Source organism: Pristiophorus japonicus, chromosome 21, assembly GCF_044704955.1.
Source record: "Pristiophorus japonicus isolate sPriJap1 chromosome 21, sPriJap1.hap1, whole genome shotgun sequence".
In the NCBI taxonomy this organism is placed as follows: Eukaryota; Metazoa; Chordata; class Chondrichthyes; family Pristiophoridae; genus Pristiophorus; species Pristiophorus japonicus.
The window spans coordinates 43,058,460-43,072,789 of record NC_091997.1 but is presented as its reverse complement, the minus strand read 5'-3'; the positions used below and the strand labels follow the sequence as shown (position 1 = coordinate 43,072,789).

The 14,330-nt window shown below is 46.2% G+C and overlaps 1 protein-coding gene across 15 annotated transcripts in view; it reads left to right on the top strand.

The window, feature by feature from the left end:
* LOC139233972 (supervillin-like) overlaps positions 1 to 14,330 on the top strand; it is a 236,529-nt gene that overhangs the window by 36,864 nt on the left and 185,335 nt on the right. For 7 of the 15 annotated variants that reach the window (XM_070864707.1, XM_070864711.1, XM_070864706.1 and 4 more), the window contains exon 1: positions 9,014 to 9,587. The exons of 1 other annotated variant lie outside the window; for it this stretch is intronic. The gene's annotated coding sequence lies outside the window, so the exon portion shown is untranslated. Of the gene's footprint in view, positions 1 to 9,012; positions 9,588 to 14,330 lie in introns of those variants that run through there. 7 more of the 15 variants (XM_070864701.1, XM_070864699.1, XM_070864700.1 and 4 more) reach the window with 2 other exon arrangements.

Sequence of the window (14,330 nt, the reverse complement as noted above, 5' to 3'; positions counted from 1 at the left end):
TGTAATTTAATTGCTTCATGTGTTCTTTGCTTAAGAATTCATAGCAACACATTGTTATTAAGAACTAGTTGGTTTATTAGCAAAGGTTTAACAATCACACTACACATTACCAGTTCATCCACCAGGCCCACAACCACCTGCCTCATCGTGGATCCCCCGAACCCAATTGGCTGGGGTTTTATTGAGTCTTGTGAACATCATGTGACTAGCTAAGCCACTCCCAAGTCAACAGCTCTACAACTATTTTAGTTGAATATTAATACAAGTGCCCCCTTATTAAAGGGGCACTAAACCGACAAATAAACAAATTAAACTTTTGCCGTTAAATAAATCAAATTAAAATTTGGTTGCCAGGGGTGATGATGCATTCCAGTCCCTCCGGTGACAACAGCTCTACAACTATTTTGTTGTGATCAATCAAATCAAGTGCCCCCTGATTAAAGGGGGGGGGCACACACCAAACACTTTCAAACAAGTGGCCCCTTGTTTTTTTTTGAGGACACTAAAACACAAAATATACAAATGCCCCCTGGCTAAAAGGGGTGGTGGGGGGGGGGGGGGACACTAAAACCGGCACAATAAACAAATCAAACTTTCGACAAAAAACATCAAATTAAAATTTGGTTGCCGGGAGTGATGATGCACTCCAGTCCCTCCAGTGACAACAGCTCTACAACTATTTTGTTGTAAACTAATAATCAAGTGCCCCCTGATTAAAGGCGGGGGGGGGGGAGGGGGGGTGGTGTGGGGGGCACATTCCAACAACCTTTCAAGAGCGCCCTTGTTATTTTTTTGCTTTGTTTTTTTGGGAACACAAATTATACAAGTGCCCCCTGGCTAAAAGGTGGGGGGCACTAAAACCGCCAAACTTAAGCAAATTAAATTTTTGACGTGGTTTAAATTAAAATTTGGTTGCCGGGGATGATGATGCACTCCAGTCCCTCCGGCGCCCACCTCTCGCGGAAGGCCACGAGCGTACCAGTGGACACCGCGTGCTCCATCTCTAGGGACACCCTGGCCCGGATACAAGCACGGAAGAGAGGCAGGCAGTCAGGCTGAACGACCCCCTCGACTGCCCGCTGCCTGGACTGGCTGATGGCACCCTTGGCCGTGCCCAGGAGCAGTCCTACGAGGAGGCCCTCGGACCTACCCGCTCCCCTCCGCACAGGGTGCCAAAAGATCAGAAGTGTGGGACTGAAGTGCAGCCAGAATTTGAGGAGCAGCCCCTTCAAATATTGGTACAGAGGCTGCAACCTCGCACATTCAATAAAAACGTGGAACATGGACTCTTCCAGACCGCAGAAATTGCAGGCGGCCTGGGAGCCCGTGAACCGACTTAAAAACCGATTGCACGGGACTACCTCATGCAACACCCTCCAGGCCAAGTCCCCAATAAATAGAGGGAGGATCAACAGGTCTATAACTATTTTTGTAGACACAAATAAACAAGTGCCCTCTGATTAAAGGGGTGTGGGACACACTCTAAAAATCTTTTCAAGTGCCCTCCTTTTTTTATGAGGACACTAAAGCACACATTATACAAGTGCCCCCTGGCTAAAAGGGGGGGGCACTAAAACTGACAACTTAAACAATTTAAACTTTCAACATTAAAATCAAATTACAATTTGGTTGCCGGGGGTGATGATGCACTCCAGTCCCTTCGGTGATAACAGCTCTACAAACCTGTGAGCATACCTACAGATGCATACATTACATCAGGATTGTGGGTTCTTTCAGCTCAGTGATATTCTCTCCCTGAGGTGAGCACTGCCTGAAAGAAAGGGAAATAACACATAGAAAGACCTTCGGCACTTACATAGTCCCACCCACCTCCCCCGGCAGCTAGGTCTTAATGTTATTTTGATTGTTGAAATGAACTGGCTCGTAGTTATTGGGCAGAATGTTTAGAAGCTATCTTTTGTACAGGAAAAAGAAAGAAGAAAGACTTGAATTTATATAGCGCCTTTCACGACCACCAGATGTCTCAAAGCACTTTACAGCCAACAAAGTACTTTTGGATTGTAGTCACTGTTGTAATATAGGAAACGCAACATCCAACTTGCGCACAGCAAGCTCCCACAAACAGCAATGTGATAATGACCAGATAATCTGTTTTTTTTGTTATGTTGATTGAGGGATACATATTGGCCAGGCCAGGGAGTGAGTGAGAGGGACACACAAGGCTTCTTAAGTCTTCAAAACCAGTGGACTAAACCTATGCGTTCAAGTGTGGGAGTGCTTAACTTGCCATGATGAGTAACATTTGCAATAGTCTCTGTATCGGGAGGTTCGTGTGCAGTGTAACATTGCCTTTCTGCAAGCAAGAAGTTCATGTGCAATGTTACACAGCTCTCAACCCAAGCAGGGTTAATCCTACTAATCCTTTCACTCTGTGACACTGATATTAGCAAGTACTTAGACAGAGCTGCAGTATGCTGTGAAGGTAGGAGTGATATGGCTTACTATCCTCTCTCTCATCTTCAGTCAGTCAAACCATGCCTTAAAATTGAAGTTCCATTCACTTTTATTGTAATAGATTAGTATTTCAAAATGAATGTTGGTCGGGACGATTCCATTTTTAGAAGCCGTTTGTTGACTATTTGAAGCTTGTCTTTGCTTATTATATATTATTATTTATGGAAGCTGCATAAAAGTAATTCAGATAGGCGAAAATGGATATGAGCCTGTGACTGCTGACTCTCTAGGGAGTTTTTAAGTCATGTAGTTTAATTCGAAGTGAAAAAGAATTACCTCATATGTTGTCAATTCTTCTGTGTTGAAGTCAAAGGCTTAATTATATATTAGTTTGAATGACTCTGCTTGCTCATTGTGGACTTGCCTGCAGCTAACCTTTAGCATTACCAGGAATACATGTTCAGTCTAATGATCAGATTCTTTGTGCAATATAATACAAAGAAAGTGAGGGTTCATGTTAATCTGTCATCAGAGCGGCTCCAGTGGTACTGATTTCTGTCTGGGGTTCCCTATGTCACTTCCACTGGTTCAATTAAAAGAGACATGGCTGCTCAGAAATTAGAGCCTGCCGGAAGTATCTGAACACTTCAAATGAAAATAATGTGGATTTGATTGCAAAATCACTTGTTTTTAGAACATAAGAAATAGTAGCAGGAGTAGGCTATACAGCCCCTCGAGCCTGCTCCACCATTTAATATGATCATGGCTGATCCGATTATGGACTCAGGTCACTTCCCTGCCCGCTCCCCATAACCCCTTAACCCCTTATCGTTTTTTCCCACCCCAATGTTCCCCTCTGTTCTTCCACAGACCCCGACATATGTGAGGGTTTGATACCACAGAAGCCAGCAGCCCTCTGATATCCAACCCTATTATTCACGTGAGTGGACTGTGTGTGCTCACAGGCTATTTTCCCAGTGTGGGGACGGGGTACATCACAGACGAGCCCAATCCTGTCCGCACCCGGCATCCATGCGTGTGCATTTGGATAGTGATGAAGGATACCATTTGCTAGGTAAAGGTATTGAGGGATATGGAGCAAAGATGAGAAAATGAAGCAGAGGAGCAGAGCAGCCAGGATCCAATTGATGGTGGAGTCGGCTCGAGGGGCTGAATAGCCCACATCTGTTCCTAATGTTACTATGATAAGGAGCAAGAACCGTGGATGAGTTTGTCCTCCCTACCCCATGGGGGACAATCGTCATGGTTCTACCACCTGACCTAGCAGGCCCGACCAAGGCTGAGGTCAGTCAATTCAGCATAGATTGGAATCAAGCCTGGAACCTTCTTAGTCTTAGTGGCCCTGTTGCAAAGTATCTTCATTACTTTGGGAAGTTTCACCTTTGTTCAGAAGAACATAAGAAATAAGAGCAGGAGTAGGCCATACGGCCCCTCGAGCCTGACCTTCGACCTCAACTCCACTTTCCCGCCCGATCCCCATATCTCTTGATTCCCATAGAGTCCAAAAATCTATCGATCTCAGCTTTGAGTATACTCAATGACTGAGCATCCACAGCCCTCTGCGGCAGAGAATTGCAAAGGTTCGCCATCCTCTGAGTCAAGAAATATCTCCTCATCTCGGTCCTAAGTGACCGACCCCTTATCCTGAGATAAGATTAACAATCTGACAGTGTCTTTCAATCAGGGATAGATACCCCAAGGCAAATTGTGCCTGTCTCCTCTCCAAGCTTGATGTCTCACTCGATGGGATTGCCGATTGGAGAATCAGGAAATTTAATGACCGGAAAATTGGGAGTGCCGAGAATCAGCCAATGTTCCATTCAGCACAGCATTCCACTGGAGTTGCGACCCGGGAAGGAATCTTGCACAATTTACTGTCGTGTTTATAATGAATACTATAACAGATTTGAGTAAAATGCATGGGAGGGAGTTGATGCAAATGTTTCCTGAACTAAAATTATTCACTGATTATAACCAGCCACAGTCATCTTCTTTTAATTTGGAGTTGCTTCATTTAAGTTATCTGCTAATTCAATTTTTTTAAAGCACCGAATTCCCACTTTGCTTTACATTCCTTAATTCAAATTATTAGAATACTAAATCTTTTTAGACTGCAGGAATGAAAAAAAAGCCTTTTACGACTGGAAGATATTTTAGCTTTCAAAACACACATGCTTTTCTCCCTCATGACATGAATCAAAATTGATTTCCAGAAAATCAAATGGCCGACCTCTTATCCTGAGATAAGATTAACAATCTGACAGTGGCTTTCAATCAGGGATGGATACCCCTAGGTAAATCTTACATGTCTCCTCTTCCAACTGTGCATGGAACAAAGGAAATAGAGGAAGACTGTTGCAGAACAGTTTCTGAATGTAAATGTACTCTTGTTTTGGATTCAGAGGCCACAGCAATCCTCAGAGTTGATAAAGTTGTGGAAACAAACAAGGCTCAGTAGATGAGAGAGATCGGGGAAGGGGGAGATTCTGTGATCCTGCATTCCCGGAGGGAGCATTCTGGGAAATCGCAGGCGCACAGCCCATAATTTTGCATCTATTAAAATGAATGGACGGTGAAATCAGTAACCTGGGAGCATTGGTTCGTGGAATCATTCCTGCAGGAAATCGTAGCTGAACATAGACACAGTGGGGTAGAGCTTAACTTTGAGCGATAGTGTAAAACGGGTGGTAGTCGACAGCCTATCTTACACCTCTCCCCATTTCTCTTTCTGTTGCAGTCAGTGGAAATAAAAATGTGGAGAGATATATATCGGGCTGCCGATTCGCTATTGTCCATTTTACACGATCGCACAAAATCCACTCCAGACAGACTTCAGGGACTGGTTTGAGACTGACACCTACTTATAGCAAAGAGGAGCTGGCAGACCAGTAAAAGAAAGAAAGACTTGTATTTATATAGCGCCTTACACGACCACCAGACATCTCAAAGCGCTTTACAGCCAATTAAATACTTTTGGAGTGTGGTCACTGTTGTCATGTGAGAAACGAGGCAGCCAATTTGCGCACAGCAAGCTCCCACAAATAGCAATGTGATAATGACCAGATAATCTGTTTCAGTGATTTGATTGAGGGATAAATATTGGCCAGGACACCAGAGATAACTCTCCTGCTCTTCTTCAAAATAGTGCCATGGGATCTTTTACATCCACCTGAGAGAGCAGATGGGGCCTCGGTTTAATATCTCATCCACCAACAGTGTAGGTCTCCCTCAGCACTGCACTGGAGTGTCAGCCTGGATTTTTATGCTCAAGCCCCTGGCATGGGACTTGAACCCACAACTTTCTGACCCAGAGGCAAGGGTGCTACTCACTGAGCCACAGTGCCAGCTCTTGAGTTTTGGAAAACACAGGCTGTGTACACAGAGCTCCACTCACCTGCATACAAATGCTGGTTGAATGTTAACAACGCACTCAGGGTAGCCCACTCTCTGCTATCAGTAAAAAAAACATTTAAAAGTACAACTTGAGGTGATCTCATGCCGCTCAGTGCAATGCCATGCACCATCAGTTTGACAACTGTACCACCGAGTCACACGATACATTTTACTTTGATGCAAAATGTCTAGTAAAGAAATAACTTTGATTTGTAGAGAACCTTTCACAACCTCAGGATGTCCCAACCCTATTACAGCCAATGAAGTATGTTTGAAGTCTAGTCAACGTAGGCTGGCCTGTGAGATAAACAAAGGATGTGAAGAACCTGGCCCTGAATTCCGGCTGGTTCTTCTGTCGTCTTGGTGGGAGATCAGCAGAGCTGCTCAAGAAATTGCCTGTTTTTGGCCATTTCTGCCATTTCTCCCGCAGAAATTCAAGGTGCCTCTGAACATCCATGGTGGCTGGTTTTTACCAAGTGTTTTGGATTATCAAATCAATCTCCAGCATATATTGTAATCCTGTTGTTGGATATTGTGCCTGCTTTAAGGGAGTGAATGGAGTAAGTTCACTCTTTCTAAGTATGGAAAAGAAATGCCAATTCACTTAGGCCTCAGCTCCCTTGGACTAGGGAGGAGAAAATCCATCAGAATTCCTACTCCTGATCACGTGTCGGTGGCATCTCCTAAAATATAACCTGTGAGTAAGAATCAAGTGATGCCAAGGGTTAGACTCAGGTGTGATGCCCTACAGTTGAATAGCCTATGACACTCATTGTCTACATTCACACATGAATGGTGGCCACTTACCTGGGGCACTGGATCGCTGCCCATGAAACTCTACCCCAGCAGCAGTGAGGGGTCCATTAGTGCCTTCTGAAAGGCGGAGGGGAGAGAACCTGGAGGAGACAAACAAAAATGGCAAGGCAGGTAATCAATGTACCCCACATCTCAACCCAGGGATCGCCCACGGATCCAGCCTCAGCCCCAGCCTCCACCACATGCACATCTAAACCCAATATCATACTAACCCTGCAGGCAATGACGTTGGGCATCCACAAGAAATAATGAAAGAGGTTATTATAAAAAGAAAAAGGTTTCCACTGGTGTGAGGGTGGATAACCAGAGGACAGAGATTTATGATACTTAACAAAAAAACCAGAGAGGCGATCAGGCGATTTTTTTTTTTATGCGGTGAGTTGTTGAGATCTGGAACGCACTGTCTGAAAGCAGATTCAATAGTAACTTTCAAAAGGGAATTGGATATATAATTAAAAATGAAATGTTTGCAGGGCTATAGGGAAAGAACAGGGAATGGTACAAATTGGATCGCTCTTTCAAAGAGCTGGCACAGGCACGATGGGGCGAAGGACCTCCTTCCATGCTGTATGATTCTATAAGCTTACCTAACAACTTTAGTCCCGCTAAAAGAAAAAGAAAATAAGAATTTGCATTTATTTCACGCCCTTCACGTCTTTTGATAGCACTTTCGCCTCCAAGTCCGAAGGTTGTGGGTTCAAGTCCCACTCCAGGGACTTGAGCACATAAAACTAGGCTGACATTCCAGTGCAGTGCTGAGGGGGCGCTGCACTGTCGGAGGTGCCGGCTTTCAGATGAGACATTAAACCAAGGCCCCATCTGCTCTCTCAAGTGGACATAAAAGGTCCCATGGCAGTATTTTGTAGAAGAGCACAGGAGTTATCCCTGGTGTCCTGTCCCTAAAACAGATTATCTGGTCATTATCACATTGCTGTTTGTGGGAGCTTGCTGTTCACAAATTGGCTTTCCTACATTATAACAGCGACTACACTTCTAAAAGTACTCCATTGGCTGTAAAGCGCTTTGGGACATTCGGTGGTCATGAAACGCGCTATATAAATGCAAGTCTTTCTTTTCTTTCAAGCCGTTTCACCGCCAATTTATTAAGTGTAGTCACTGTTGTAATGTAGGCAAATACAGCAGCCAATTTGCGCACAGCAAGGTCCCACTAACAGCAATGAGGTAAATGACCAGATCATTTATTTTTAATTGTGTTTGTTGAGGGATAAATATTGGCCAGGACAGCGGGAGAATTCCCCTGCTCTTTTTCGCATTGCGACGTGGGATGCTTTGAGTCCACCTGGGAGGGAAGATGTGGGCTCATCCAAGACTGCAGTATAACACACAGGGAGAATATGAAAGTAACCATGTACAGGTAGTTGTATTTGAATGAAGAGCTCTGTTGTCAGATCAGGCCAATAGGTGATATTGGGTGTGTGCCATCAGAACGACAGGCACTTTACGAGAAGGAGGGTGCAGAGCAGACAGCCAGTCCAAATTCTAATAGGTAAAGTAGTGGTAAATTTAATTTGGAAGTTTAACCCAATAAAGCAGTCAATGGCCTACAGGGCATACCAATGATGGAAAGGCTTCAAGTGAACCAGTAGCCACGCATGGTCACCAAGTGTGTACTGAGGATCACAACATGGATAAGCAGTCGGTCAGACTCGATCCAGGTGAACTTACGGATCCTGGACCTTATTTCAAATTTATATAAGCACAGCAGAATGAGCAAAGGTTCTTCTGAAGCAAACTAAACACTGCTCCATCCTTTACATCCCCATCCAACCAAATCTGCCTCCTGTGAAGCACGGTGCCATGCAGAAGGAAGGTATGCAGGTCAGTGCTTGCTTTTCAATAGATGATTCAAGTCTCCAGTACATGCCCCACCCACTCTGAGGCCAAAGTCTATCATCTTTCACAAAATCTCGTACAAGCAAACACTTTCACACCACACTGCACCTATTGTGTGCCTTGGAAACCAAACTTCCTTTATCCAGAAAGTGAAGAGGATGGATCTGGGTGTAAAAGAGCACAGAGACATTTCACAGGTATCAGCAATGAAGAAGGGGCCAATATGTTTATTGTGAGAAATTGGAGTTGAGCGAACTGGATCTGTGTGTCCGTCATTGATGTGTGTAAAAGGGCTGGATCTGTGTGTCTGCGAGTGATCTGTGTACATGGGCTGAATCTGTGTGTCCATCAGTGATCTGTGTACAAGGGCTGGATCTGTGTGTCTGTGAGTGATCTGTGTACAAAAGCTGGATCTGTGTGTTTGCCAGTGATCTATGTACATGGGCTGGATCTGTGTGTCCACCAGTGATGTGTGTACAATGGCTGGATCTGTGTGTCTGTGAGTGATCTGTGTACAAAAGCTGGATCTGTGTGTTTGCCAGTGATCTGTGTACATGGGCTGGATCTGTGTGTCCACCAGTGATGTGTGTACAATGGCTGGATCTGTGTGTCTGCGAGTGATCTGTGTACAAGGGCTGAATCTGTGGGTCCACCAGTGATCTGTGTACAAGGGCTGGATCTGTGTGACTGCGAGTGATCTGTGTACAAGGGCTGGAGTCAGGAGAACCCGTTTGGTCACATTCCCACCGAGTGACAATCTCCTGCAGTGACACTTTCGCAACCTGCCGTGTGTGTGTGTGTGTGTGTGTGGGGGATGTTTCTGTTTTAGAAAACTGCGGCAGGAAGGGTGATCCTTTTGTGTTGTGGTGCTGTGGACGCGCCCTCGCCACACGGAGGGTTCATGTAGAGAGGTGTCCCGGGAGCAGAGGGAGGAGAGTTGCTGTGGAGCTGGCGAGAGAAGCGAGCGGAGCGGGGGCGAGGCGATCGGCGGACTCCCTCAGTCACACTGCTCACCTTCGGGCTGATGTGCCGGGACACTGCGGAGGGGGGAATCTTCAGCTGACTGGAGCCTAGAGAACTACCAGACTGTGAGTCAGTTCAACTTTTGAACATGTTCCGGCTTCTTTTGTAAAGTTTAAAGAAAATCTCCTTTCATTAAAGAAACAAATTATCCTGAAAGTGTAACCGAGTGCTGAGCCAGTCAGCACTCTCCCCAGCCTCCAGGTTTTGCAGTGTGATGGCCTGCAAGTTATCGCCAAGGGTTTGAAGTGACCTTTCAATTTTACAGTTCAATCCTGCTATATTAGAAATAATGTTACATTAGCTTAGGATTTTAGTGCATGAAAATGATCATTGTTTAAAAAGGTATTGTGCAATATAATGATTTCCTTTTGCGACTTGTTCTTGTGTCTGGTTGAGCCTATTGGATATATCCTATCGTTTTAAATTGACATAAAAATCTGTGCCTTTATGCCTGTATCAAATTTATTACCACTCTTTAACTTTTTACATTTTTTATGCTCATATTTTGTTTATGAGTTGATCTGCTGCTGGGATGTTGAGTTACTTCACCCACTTGGTGGCTTGGTTAACAGCTAGGCTGGGGAATTTGTCAATGGGGCAGAATTAAGTCAGTAATTTAGGCAAAACACTCAGCTGAGCAGAACTGACAACAGCCAAGGAGGAAATGTGATCTTATTATCGGTGCGAATGACACAGCTCTTTGTGTATGTCTGAGGTGAGAGCAGCTGGGAATTCAGGAAGCAGTGCTATGAGTTTGTTTTCTAATTGTCTCCAGACTCCTCTCCCCCCAAGGTGCAGCCTCTGCTCAGGGGGCAGTTTCGTGAGAACCGAAAACTATCCAGTGGCTCATTCAACTGGCTGGCTTTAAAAATATATATATTTCTCAGGATGTGGGCACCCCTGGCCAGGTTGGCATTTATTGCCCATCCCTAGTTGCCCTTGAGAAGGGGGTAGTGGGTCTTTGCCTCGGACCGCTGCAGTGTATGTGGTGAATGCACTCCAACAGTGCTGTTAGGTTTATTATTGTCGGGCTTTGATACAACCTGAGTTGGTTTGTGGCCACTCCAGAGAACAGTTAAGCATAAAACACGTTGGTGTGGGACTGGAATCACATATAGGCCCAGACCAGGTAGGGATGGCGGCTTTTGTTCCCTAAAAGGACATTGGTGAGCCAGTTGTGCTTTTACGACAATCCGACAGTTTCATGGTCGCTTTTACTGATACCAGATTATTATTTCTTAAGATTAAAAAAAAAATCTGATTTCAAATTGGCCAAGGTGGGATTTGAACTCATGTGTGAGCCTAAAGAATGTGTGCTGTTATGTTGCAGCAGTGTTACTGATGAGCCAGTACTGTCTTTGATTAGCCGCCCCACATGGGATGCAGGAGAGGGAACCCTTGCTGATTTCCTCTCCTTCCCAGCCCAGCCCAGCCCACTGATGCTAAACCCTGTATACAGCTACAACTGCAGACCCAGCTAAGAGCATGTACCAGGGTTCAATCCAGGGATCTTCTGGTCTGTGTGCTTCTGAGCTACACCAAGTGTTGCACGGACCCATTACACTGTTCAGGGAACTAACCCAAAATTGAACTTTTAAATTTGTCGCCGATTGTTATCCGGATGATCCCCCATGTCTCTAACATGATCGGTCTTGGAAGGTTTCCACAGGTAACATATATATTGACAGGGGGCGGCCCCCGTGGCTAGGTGAGTTTACCCAGTGAGTAGTTTTGCCATGCAGAGCAGGAACGTCCCAAGTTTGATTCGAAGGGGGGTGAAATCCAGCTTCAGTGGAGAAGCAGAACAACAACAACTTTCATTTATATAGCACCTTTAACGTAGTGAAATGTCCCAAGGCACTTCACAGGATTATTATGAGATGAAAAATTTGACACCGGGTGATATTTGAATGGGCAATAGTAAATCAGCTGGTCGTTATAGAGCCTTCAATGGGAAGAAGAATCGAGTGGAGCCTCACCCCCCCCCCGGAGTCTACAGAGCTGGATGATCTCGGCCAGGATGGGGGCAGAGGAACGATAATTTCCCTCAGCATTACCTGGCGCGGGAAGGGTGGGGGGGTGGGGTGGTGGGAGAACCAGCCACAAGTTCTGCCCCGAACTGCGACCCCCGCTGGTAGTGTGGATATTAGGGCGAGGATAGGAATAAGTTTGACTGTGATGCCTCTTGTGGTGGAATATCCTGCCGACACTCAACACCAAGGCTCACACAGGACTAATGGTTACTCGGGTGAGGCACCTGCGGAACTTAGCCCATCAGACTCAACCCTAGGCGAGGAGAAAATCCGTGAGAAAAAAAATCTATATGGATAGGTGGCCCATTGTTAAATCTCGAATAATTATTAGTGAATATTCAAGACTGCAATGTAATTGATAGGGGGTCCAATGACATCATAAAAGGCCACAATAAAGCTGTACCACATTATAAATGTCACGCAAACCCTGATATTACGTTACACCCTTGTAATTGCTCCCTTCTGTTTGCTATTATGTAAAATATATGTTGCACATTTTAGTTTGTGTCATTAAGTATGTTTGTATTCTGGCTGTGCTTGTGCCTCTGGAGACTGTGTGAGGTCAGGAAAGTGCCAACAAGCTTTTTTCGTGCTAAGTGTTGAGGTTGTGAGTAAGTATATTCCAACCCTGTCAGTAATGGTGATGAATGAGGGGTAAAGGACCACCGTGCTCAGTGTCAGCCATGGCTCAGTGGTAGCCCCCTAGGCACTATTTGAAGAAGAGCAGTGGAGCTCTCCCCAGTGCGCTGGCCTACATTTATCCCCTCAATCAACACCTAAAACAGATTATTTGATCATTATCACATTGCTGTCTGTGGGAGCTTGCTGTGCGCAAATTGACTGCTGCGTTTCCTACATTACAACAGTGACCGCACTTCACAAGTACTTCATTGGCTGTAAAGCACTTTGAGGCATCCTGAGGTCGTTAAAGGCGCTATATAAATGCAACTCTTTGTTTCTTTCTTTTCCGGAGTGAGTGGTGTTTTGTTTTATAGTTATTGAAGTGCTGTTATTTTGAGCACACTTTTCTGTTGGTGCTAGGATTCTGGGAGAGTGCTGCTGAAGCTGATACCCATGTCCTCTGAGTTCCATATTCCTCTTTCTACATTTAGCAGAGGGTCATCAGTCCCTGCTGAGCCCAGTGGAGGGCAGCAAGGAAGCAGACAGAGAGTTTGTCTGCCATCAGATGGCCACATCCACAAGATTCCCAAAACAAACGCTCTACTCAGAGCTCCGACACGGCAAGCGAGTCCCAGGTGGGCAGAGAAAACGCTTCAAGGACACCCTCAAAGCCTCCTTGATAAAGTGCAACATCCCCACCGACACCTGGGAAACCCTGGCCCAGGACTGCGCAAAGTGGAGGACAAGTATCCGGGAAGGCGCTGAACACCTCGAGTCTCTTTGCTGGGAACACGCGGAAGCCAAGCGCAAACAGCGGAAGGAGCGCTCAACGACCTAAGCACCCCACCCACCCGTCCCTCCAACCACCACCTGCCCCACCTGTGACAGAGACTGTAGGTCCAGCATTGGACTCAGCAATCACCTGAGAACTTATATTAGTGTGGAAGCAAGTCATCCTCGACTCAGGGGGATGACCTAAGGAGGAGAACCAGGAAATGTTGATCCTGGACACTGGAGTTTGTCTCCTTTATATTGTAGAGTGTCGTTGAAATGATGGAGCATTACACAAATATTGTTAGCGAACCATTAACCATATCAAGAACAAGGGTGTCCAAACATTATGGGCCACATAATGGGCATCATGAGGGGGTGAAATTGGTCCATGGCGGGAGAGCAAACTGGCCGATGGCGATTTAGCCACATGTTTTACATCCCACCTGATTTTTTCTTCCGCAGTAGTCAACGTAGAGGAATATCGGGCCAATGTAAAGTGGGCTGCCAAATCGCTATCACTCATTTTGCGCTATAGCCCGAGATGAATTTCACCACCATGGAGAAAAGTGGCACCTAGGTTCTTGTTAATTTGCATAGATCTCAAGTTGCCGATACTTTAGATGTTCTGCTTTAGGAAGCAGTAGGGCTAGGAGCAGTCTTCCACAGATCTCCAGGACTGGGACATTCAAACATAGACACCCATGGGACAGAGCAACTTGAACTTCAAAGCCGCATTGGTAGAACATGAGGACTGCATGTTAGTCATCTGCCGATCCTCCAACTGCCCCCGCTCCCCACCCCAGCCCTGGATCCCCTGTCGATACTCTCCCCTTCCCCCTGATCCCCTGTCAATAATCTCCCCCTCCTTGGATCCCCTGTCGATACTCTCCCCCTCCCCCGATCCCCTGTCGATACTCTCCCCCTCCCCGGATCCCCTGTCAATACTCTTCCCCACCCCCAATCCCCTGCCAATCCTTCAACCCCCCCCCTCCCGTCGTTCCTCTCTTCCCCCCTCGCCGATCCCCAAACCCCACCTCCTCCTCCCCCCCCCCTCTCCGCCAACTCCCAACCCCCCTTCCTGCGATCTATCCCCTGGACCAAACCCAACCTCCCTCTGGGCATATGCAGGCCTACCCACACCCAGCCAGCCCGCCTCTCAATGTGGCTGGCTGCGGACAGGAACCCGAGGCCTCCCGGATTTCCCGCCTGCCTCGGAGGTCTCCCGCCCCCAAGCCGCCTACCTGGGGAAAATTCAGGCCTCTGTGTTTTGAACTGACAGCTAACATCAGGCCGTTTGCTGTTGTGTGAAGCACCATGGTGTTTGTGGCACAGTGAGAGAGAAACACCCTGCACCTTACTGGAGAGAAAATCCATGCCGAT